Source organism: Ruditapes philippinarum, unplaced genomic scaffold (genome assembly GCF_026571515.1).
Source record: "Ruditapes philippinarum isolate M1 unplaced genomic scaffold, ASM2657151v2 ctg10073_1_1_1_1, whole genome shotgun sequence".
Taxonomy (NCBI): Eukaryota; Metazoa; Mollusca; class Bivalvia; order Venerida; family Veneridae; genus Ruditapes; species Ruditapes philippinarum.
The window spans coordinates 46,609-57,692 of NW_026864326.1; positions in this window are offsets into that span (position 1 = coordinate 46,609).

Here is an 11,084-nt window from a genome sequence, read left to right on the forward strand (position 1 = left end):
CAAAAGTAGCCGGTAAATATGTCTATAGGTTTTGTGCATGTACTTATCCACGTAAGGGATGGAAAGCGTATGTGGTTCTTCTGTTAAGTATGTCAATTCACCTTGCGAAATTGCTTATAACATACAAAATATATCTTAAAAAAACATGAAATACGATCATATTTAATCAAATGGTTGCTTTTATAAGTCAATGTATATTCTTATTTGTATTGCCTTGTATTATATACCCAAGGGACCGTAAATGACAGCAACTTGTTCATGTGTATGCTATGCTGCCATTGAGCTACACCCCTAAGAAAATACATTGTTTCATTATCAACAGCATGTCCATGATGTTCCCTGTATGTTCCTACTGCTGTCGGATGATCTTTGCAAACAGAAACACCTAACCAACAGCTTATAGAAAAAATGCTTGGTTACCGCTTTGTAAAGTATTGCAATTGTATCACATGTAAGATTTAGAGAACACACTACTTCTTATGACACACCTGAAAGAGTTATAATAGATATTTGATTTATATCTCAGAACGTACACAAAGTATAAGTGCATCATTTATTAGTCAAAGTTACCACTTGCTGTTTTCATCAAATAGTAAACAATAAAATGGTATTTTGTTTTATTTATTATTTTTTGATATTATGTATTAATTGTAAATTAATTCTTCATTGTGCTACTGTAACAACCTGTTTTTGATTATCTGAAAATGTTAATTTCTAGGAAAGATATCATCTTTATTCAATCAATCTAAGAAAAGAGCTGATTGTTTAACTCTGAAGACATGTTTTAACGATATTTTTATTATACCTAAACATGTCATTATATTCTGATCCATCTGCTTAATATGCTAATACCGGTGATGTTTTACAGGGTGATGTGTACTGCATACGCGCGATAATGACGTCAGATTCACCATGTGAGTGTGTTCTTGTTTAGGACGAGAACATTTTTTTTTGAAATGGTTGATATTGTATTAATTTCCGTTATGCAAACAAGAGTACCGACCTAAAATATAAATATAAAAATAAGATACAATAAGAGTTTATTTCTGCAACATGAATATTGTGAATGCCAGAAAATGCATGATCACTATCATTATCATCACATATATTGATTATACAATATGCATACATGTTTTCAAAAGAACTAAAGATATATATTAAAATTGTCTCTTTGTTATCATTATGAGTTTATGTCTATTTGCTTGAGATCGGGTAAATCTAACTGTGCATATGTTTTTTTTATATATGAAAACTTAATTATTTAATTTATTTACTTCTTTTGGTGTATGTTGGTCCAACTGAAAATCTGGGGCCCAACAATCGGTGGAAAAACCTGTTCGAAATTCACATAGATTGCCAATTCGGCAGAATTTCAATTCAGTCTATAATAACCTTTTTCAACATTGAAATGATCAGTTCTTCAAAGTGACTGTTTAATTACAATTATAAACACAACAACGCCAATTTATCTATATCTTTCTTAAGCTTAAGGATCAAAGCTTATAATAACATAAATAACAAAGTTTTGTATTTATACATGAAAATACTTTGTCATAAAAAGCACAGTAATAATTATTCCCACGGAGCATGTCAGGCCGCACGAAATATGTGTGGAAAGGCTTATTAAAGGCTGATCAATATCGGCTCCAGCAGCTTAAGAGTTAAACAAATAAGTTAAGCCTGTTTATTTCTCTTTGAAAGCAGAGGTCACACGAGTGAGCATGTGGGTAAACATATGAATAATTCTTGTTTAACATATCATATTCAAGAGCCTGTTGAGCGTCATATAATAATGGTACAATTGTACCTACATATCCTGTTTCTAATATGTTTAATAAGTTAGGCTTAATGTAAGCATGACTATCATTATACACGTATTGCTTCCTTTATCAAAAGAAAATTGGCATAGTTTAACAGATATTGAAAGCATTTGTCTCCAGATTTTTTGTCCGTAATTGTAATGGTCGAACTTATTGGACAAAGCCAGCAGTAATTTGTTATAAAAAGGTTTAACAACAATGCCTACCATGAATTTTGTTTCAGAATTGTATATGTTTCACAAACCTTTTAATTAAACATTTACAAAGTGTTATTAAAAATCAAAGATAAAGATATTGTTTCAGGATTAATAAAATTAGCCTGTAATAGGGCCCGTAAGTCTCGTTTACTTTCACTTTCGATTTACCACTTCCGGGTACATCGGCAGACTTATTTACCGTTACGCATATAGGTAAACCGAAGAACTCGAGGGATATAGAAGTTAACTTTGTTTCGGTCCTCTTCAGATTTGAAGGAATGGATAGCACGGGTCAAAAAATGCAGGTAGGTCAATTATCTGACGGAAAAACGAGGGATTTATAGAGTTTAATAAAACTAGTTTATTTTCGGATAGTGACAATTGTTTCGGATGTTTTGTCAAGGTAGTGAATTCTAGTTGTTTAGCTTTTAGTATTGTTTTAAAACTACTGATGTGAGAAATTAATTCAAACCATTTTAACTTACTGAAATAAACAATGGAGAAACACTTTAATTCTAGTGTATATTAAAGTTATACAAAATTCGGACATTGCACAGTAATTCGGATATTTTTTCCCTTCCATTTTATTCTTGTTCCTTTTTCTATTATATATACATGTTAATATGGTACCTAGCAAATTATGATTGAATTAAAAAATATAATATTTGATTAAACCATTTCAGATGTATAGAAAAGGAGGTATATGACAAGTATAGAATATACAGTTGTTCAATATGGACCATCAATCAACTGTTTGCACTGCCTATGATCCTGAAATATCTATACATCAAAGGTAAATACATGTAAAATAATTGATTAATTTTTAGTTGAGATCGGAAAGATCAACAATTATCAAAATATATTAATAACTTGGATTTCACTGCATGATAATTGATAAGTAAATAAAACATTAAAAATAGTCATGTTCAAAAAGATCAACATTTTTGACTGTTATATATTATGTGTTTTTGTTTATCTTCAATGTTTATTTACTTCAAATATGAATTTTTTCTGTCAATCATGACCAGCTTATTAAATGTAATGTAAATATCATTTCTAGTGTCTTACACTTGTAACAACATATTTATTGATTTTTCATTCTGCAGATAAAAAGGGAAAAGATGAAGGAGGATTTGTCCATGAAGACCTTTATTGCAACTACCATCTTCCAGTTCCTTAATTTGAGAATGATATCAGAGAACACACAGTTACAGTGAAATATTAGTTTAATATAAGCCACTGAGAATAGTCAAATGTACTTTCCTGAAGAAGATGAACGACATCCAGCACAAAAATCTTAATGTATAAAGAGTATGATTTTATGGTGTTTGACACTATGATCTTGTTAACATGTTAATGTCACAATGATAGAAACAGAGTAAAGTATCCACATTTCATTGCAGTTTAAAGTATTAAAACTAGATACTCTATATATACCAAAGCTGATAACACACCAGAGATAAGGTTTTTCATGGAATCACAGTATAGTCATATGACATTATGGACATTAAATGACTATGAAGTAAAGATTAGCAAAAATATTATATATCATCTACTACTAATATTGTGAGGTAATCATTGATAAGCTCACAAATTTGCATTCAAAGCTTTGATATCAAGCTGAACATTTTTCAATTAGAATATGATTTATAACTCTATGATAATTTGTTCATGTTAATTTTCAAAGTCTTTACATTTGTAAAAGGAAATATTCTTATTCTTGTATCAGGTAAAGTTACATTGTCCAAATAACTAATAATAATTCCAAGTGCTTTTCTGAAGTTTTTCTTGCACTGGAAAATCAGTGTGATATATATGCTAAGCAGTGCACTATAAATTGTGTAAAAATAAAAGTTTATTAAACTTATGAACTGTTTTTTTGTTTCTACTATTTGGCATATATTTATAGCAGTGCTTGGTCATAAGAGTTCATCTGCAAAATAAGTGTCACTGTGTACTTTAATTCTCTAACAGCAATGGCTAGATTGCTTGAATATGCAAGCATTGACTATATTAAATACTATGCATGTCATTTGAATTTTTGTCTGTCCTGAAATCGAAACAGACACCAAATAATATTGATGAAAAGTTCTTGACAGCTCTTCAATGACTACATTTACACATATGTACATGGACAGAAGTTAAAAGCATTGTGTGGTGTTTTTTTTTTTGTTGTTGTTTTTTTGAAACATTGACAATTTTGAAACAGTTCCAATAGGTATATTAATGTATCAGTGATGTAATTGTTTTGTATCAAGTGCAAACCCTAAGTTTTGCATGTATTGTATAGATAATTCACTTTTGGTCAAATGTCAACAGGTTCAATACATTATAAAACAGGTAATTTGAAACCCAAAGAAGTATATGGTATGTAATAACTACCCCTCTGATACTATCAAAATCTTCAAGGAATGCAGAATTGCAAGTCTTCTCCAATTAAGAGAGAGACTTGGGCTTACAAGGGCTAACAAGCTAGTGTTTTGGTACAGAATACTCAACACAGATGAATTGCATTAATATTGTTTACTCTAGTATTACTACCTGCCATGTACAATGCAAATCATAGCTTTTCTAAGAGCAGTGGCTATTACCGGAAGGAAATTTACACATCTTGCCTCGGAAACAAGTTTTTCTTTGAGATGACTTTTTTTATTTATTTAAATGATGGTTATAGATGACATTACTTTTACAATTGCAGTGATCATTGTGATAGTATGAAATGAAACTCAATCAAGATAGAAACATTTTAATGCAGAACATTTATTATCTTTTTACCATTCTTGTCACCTTACAAGTCTATTTATAACAAATTTATCTTATCTGTTTTGAAACTACATGATGCCTGGCTGAAACTGTTTTGGACAGCCATTTGCAGAAGATAAATTATCTTTGAATAATTAAGTTATCACAAAGTTACAATTGGCAGGTTATTTATTTCTAACAAAGACAGGTTATTTATTTCTAACAAAGACAGATATTTTGTTTAACATTTTTACACTGACATATGTCTTTGAAGTGTTTTCAACCTTAGTTTTTATTAGAATACAAACATTCAGTCAGACAGTTTACACAAGATATATTAATTCAGTCAAAATCTGTAATGGCAATGTCTCTACTACTATGTACTCCAAGACTGTGTATGGCATTTCCTTTCAACTATGTCTGGTGGAATCACTATTTGGTTTCTAATCTGATGGTGAACACTCCAAAATAAATCAAGAGCCATGACTCCAACCATGAAATCACATACCTGCATATAAAGAAAATTTATCATGAGTTGAAAGCAATAATAATTGGTCAGCTATAAATTTTAACCATTTTCATATTGTTTTGAATAGAAAAAAATGTTGAAAAGGAAGAAACGAAAAAATGTGATAGTGATTTAGTTCTTTTAACCATTTACTGAATATGATTTAACTAAAATATATGACCCACTTACTTGAGAAATTAAACAGTATTTAACATGAATTAACTACGTATGCCAAACTGTTTGTTTATTTAGCTACACTGTAATTATTTACAAAAACGAGAACATTATGTTATACAAGAATATTTATTTTTCATTAATGTAGTTGAAGTAGCTTTAAGTATATATTTCTTACCAAAACGATTTTACAGCAGAGCATGCATGTGTGTTTACATCGGATACCAGTTGACGTCTTTCATCTCACCACTCACCTCAGTCTAAATATCTACAGGAGCAAAATATTTCATTAAATTTTATGACAATTTAAATTGGTAATATACAGCTTGACTGTTTGTGCTATATAAAGATAATAATAATAATCAATAAAATTTTCAGTTAGAAGAAAATATATTCAACTAAAACACACTAATAATGATATTGAAACGTTTTATCCGAAATATGCGCTGTCCGAAATTTCTAAACATTATATACTTCTGAGAGATAATCAGGTAGCGCTATAGAAAATTGATAAAATCAAATTCACCAGTCTAAAGTCAGATGCGAATGATGATGTATCAAATAACAAATCTATTAGATTTACATGGACATGAAAATATTACAACATTTATTGCGATAAACTGAATTCGAAATGACACACCCACCTGAAGATATTATACGAAGTTGTCTTTCATTGATACTTGTTCACAAGATGAAACTATTTGCATTTCGTTAAAAACAAAAAAAAAACTCTGCCAATTTCCACATATCCTTTGCTTTTCCGTGTAAGTTTTACTTTAATACCGGCATACAAGTATTACCCAATATAGATAAGCAATGTTGTTGATGTTTGTTTGTACCCGGAAGTGCAAAATATCGTGAAATCTCGCAAGTCACATGACGAGACTTACATACCCTATTATGTTTAGTTGCCATCAAGAAGAATTCGCGAACAAGCAATGAATATCACTCATTTCGTTAGATTTGGAAACAAAAATAAGTCACAGGGGCAAGGTCAGGTGAATAAGGAGGAAAGTGTAACACAACGACTTTTACCGCTTCAGAAAGTCCTGCACTAATCACTTTGTGCGATGATGTGTTGTCATGCAACAACCAGACATTGGCCAAACCTGTTTTGGGTTTTCGCTTTTGAAAGTTTTTGTTGGGTTACCGAAAAAAAATTGTCATGAAAAAATTCGAATTCACAGATTTGCCTTAAGGAACCGCACTTTGAATGGCGGGACCCTGAAGCATAACTGCCTTTGCATAAGACCGCGCATTGTAATTTAGAATAATGTTAAAGCAACGGCTTGCGAATTGTACGCAAACCTGCTCACCTGTCTGCAGATTAGGAGCCCATCTAGCACAGATCTTTCTCATTTTCAAATCATGTTTAAGAATGAAATTAACTGCTCCTAATGAGCTTTTAACGATACTAGGTATTTGCTTTGGGGTTTATCTTGCATAGGTATTAACTATTTCATTTAAATAAGCATCCATCTTTACAGACGTTTCTGCTTTAAGCCGACGGGCATGGGGTGCATCTCTAGTCGAAATTAACCACCATTTGAATTTATTAAATCAACAAATAACTGATGAAAAAAATATTTAATTTTGTCAATATACAAAACAAATTAATTAAATGTCTTTACCCAAATGTCAAGGCGAAAGGATTCTTATTATATGAGACCTTATTTCAATAGCATACTCATACAATGTATAGCTAATTTTAAATAATTACAGTTTAAGTGAGCGGATTTTAACGAATGAGTCATCAATATAAAGCTGACAAGTTTAGCCTACCGATAACCTTCATATTTTTTACGTAATATTGAACAATATAACGTTCTAAATGTATACATATTTGAACACTCCTCGTATTAATGTTAAGATATAATTATGTTTCTGTTAGTAAAGAAAATGTCATACATTAGCTCCTTTACACTGATGTTCCCTTTTGCAATGCATGGTCTTTTGTCAGACTTTGCAGCTCAAATCTTTTTTTAGTGTTATGTTTTGGCTCATAAAAATGAATCTATGTTTTGACACCAGTGACGACATTTGTATAACACAATGCGTTGCAATTTGAATATGGTTTAAAGTATTGGATGCCTAATGCAGTTTCTCCTTTCTGAAGACTATACATTTTCAATGAGACAACAAACTTTCGATAGGGCATGGGTTCAAACCCAAGAAGATACATTTTATTTTTCTTAAATTATGTCTGTTTTCTTCTTTTTGTTTTGTCAGATTAATATTTTTCTTTCTAAATTGATATATTAAATTTGTTATTTAAAAAAATGTAAGTTTTATGTATAAAATTTACTGTGAAATGTGTGAAATTGGATAGCATAATGGATTAAAATAATTATATTTCAAAATCAGCATGGTAAACTATCTTTATATTATGCACAAATGTCAAGAATAGTTTCTAGATAATTAGATCTTTTAAAAAGATTGAAACAATCTTACTGGGTTGTTTTACCCCACCCTCTTCTTATTTGATGTAAACAAAATATAATCAATTCATATACATTTTACATTGATTTATTTGAAGTTATTCAAAAACTATAATTCTTCATTATCACTTCTCAAGTAAGGAAAACATGAAATAAGTGAAACATTACTTCAGATAATGAAAACATAACTAATGTTGTTATTGTATAAAACCGATACAAAAGTTAAACTTTAAAAGTCAATATTTTTTAAACAAACTTGTAAACTTTTGTATTTTTAGTTTAATAATATAAAGTTTTAAACGCCTTTTGAAAATGTGTCAATTATACATCAAATGCCTTAAGTAACAACTTACCGCACTGCACCCGAGTCTTTTTCTGCTCATCTGGATATATGATCAACAGTACAACGCTTCTTTATTTTTTTTCTCAGAATTTTATCAGTCATTCTGTTATGGAATATACTGTTTTTTACTACAAAAGCTAGTGATATATATCTGAATGAAAGCAGGTCCATCGGAAAACTTATTAACAAACATATTGCAGTTTGGCGATGTACATGTAATACTTTGCCAAAACTGTAAAACGACATAATTATATATAGTCTAAGAAACATGTTTCAAAAGGCCTTGTACGTATTAAATCGATGCATAATTTATTGACTGTAACAATAACTTCTTGTCACTTAAAAATCTGAAAACAAAGTGATCCTTCGGAAGCATTAATCACAACAAAATTACGTAAGAATTGCAGACTCGGTTTGATTGAGTCTGTACATGAGGGATAATGAATAAGTGCAACATCCCTCACGCCCCCTAGCACTGGCTTGAGCGGTACTCAATTCTCAACACTTTATAGTGCTGGCGTCAATGATCCCGAAGGACCAGAAAAATATAACAACACTGAAGTTAAGTACGGGGCAAATTTTTAAAAGCTGCCACACAGCACTTGACACCTGCTGTTGTGAAGTATAAAAATCTAGAAACAAAGTGATCCCTCGGAAGCATTAATCACAACAACATTACGTAAGAATTGCAGACTCGGTTTGATTGAGTCTGTACATGAGGGATAATGAATAAGTGCAACATCCCTCACGCCCCCTAGCACCGGCTTGAGCGGTACTCAATTCTCAACACTTAATAGTGCTGGCATCAATGATCCCGAAGGACCAGAAAAATATAACAACACTGAAGTGAAGTACGGGGCAACTTTTTACAGCTGCCACACAACACGTGACATCTGCTGTTGTGAAGTATAAAAATCTGGTAACAAAGTGATCCCTCGGAAGCATTAATCACAACAAAATTACGTAAGAACTGCAGACTCGGTTAGATTGAGTCTGTACATGAGGGATAATGAATAAGTGCAACATCCCTCACGCCCCCTAGCACTGGCTTGAGCGGTACTCAATTCTCAACACTTTATAGTGCTGGCGTCAATGATCCCGAAGGACCAGAAAAATATAACAACACTGAAGTTAAGTACGGGGCAAATTTTTACAGCTGCCACACAGCACTTGACACCTGCTGTTGTGAAGTATAAAAATCTAGAAACAAAGTGATCCCTCGGAAGCATTAATCACAACAACATTACGTAAGAATTGCAGACTCGGTTTGATTGAGTCTGTACATGAGGGATAATGAATAAGTGCAACTTCCCTCACGCCCCCTAGCACCGGCTTGAGCGGTACTCAATTCTCAACACTTAATAGTGCTGGCATCAATGATCCCGAAGGACCAGAAAAATATATAACAACACTGAAGTGAAGTACGGGGCAACTTTTTACAGCTGCCACACACACGTGACATCTGCTGTTGTGAAGTATAAAAATCTGGTAACAAAGTGATCCCTCGGAAGCATTAATCACAACAAAATTACGTAAGAATTGCAGACTCGGTTTGATTGAGTCTGTACATGAGGGATAATGAATAAGTGCAACATCCCTCCCGCCCCCTAGCACCGGCTTGAGCGGTACTCAATTCTCAACACTATATAGCGCTGGCATCAATGATCCCGAAGGACCAGAAAAATATAACAACACTGAAGTGAAGTACGGGGCAACTTTTTACAGCTGCCACACAGCACTTGACACCTGCTGTTGTGAAGTATAAAAATCTGGAAACAAAGTGATCCCTCGGAAGCATTAATCACAACAAAATTACGTAAGAATTACAGACTCGGTTTGATTGAGTCTGTACATGAGGGATAATGAATAAGTGCAACAATTCTTATAAATAGAATGTTTTAATACGCAAACAATGCATCCTGTGACTGTTTTCACGATAACTTAGCAACTGATGTTATTTAAGTGATTTTAAAGGATAATGCAATTTTAAACAAATTTTATCTTATAGTAATCTTTTAAATTTTAAATGATGAAAAATGTTTTGTCTGACCATATTTTGGCCTCTTAATTACAAAGTTGGTAACCTTTAGCAGAAGGCTTTAAGCATTCATCACACTTTTTTGTTAATATAAATTGATCTGTTTTTACCATATATCTTGTCAATCATCACTTCCAGGTACAAAAGGCCAAACATTCAAAAATTTTGGTCACAACAAGTTTAAAATTCATTTTAAGACTGTCTGGCTTCTAATCAAATGCGACCATGGACAAAGCTCTATTGCCATTATCACAATTCTATTGTATTAAAGGTAATATTTTCTGATTTTAAGATGATTATTCTTACGAATTTACTTTTAAGAATAACTTTATTGAACATCGTTCTTTAAGGGAGTGTTGTTTAAAATCTAACATTTCTTTGTAAAAAAAAACGCTAATAAATGACGCAAGATTTAGAAGTATGTTTAATAAAGGTACTCGGCCGAAGTACACCTGCCCTTTTTCATAGGTTATTTCTGAATTTTTTATACATGGAGAAATGTTAGCTCAGCGCTTGTTCAATAATCTCAGTAATTACGTGTGCAGATACTTATACTATCGAAGAAGAAACAACAACCAAAACATGATAGTTTTCGCTTTCATTGTTTTACCCTCGTGCATATCGTTTTAAGATCATGAATATTTAAATATAATTTAGTAATATGTAGCCATTTGAACAGTGGAATATTATGACGCTTTGTCGATTTACTTAATCATTGGATTTGTGACACTAATGCAAATACCAAAACACTTTGAATCCGAAAGATTCTAAGTGACCTTCATTCTTTTTAATTATATTTATTACTAATGCGTTCCAGAATAAAA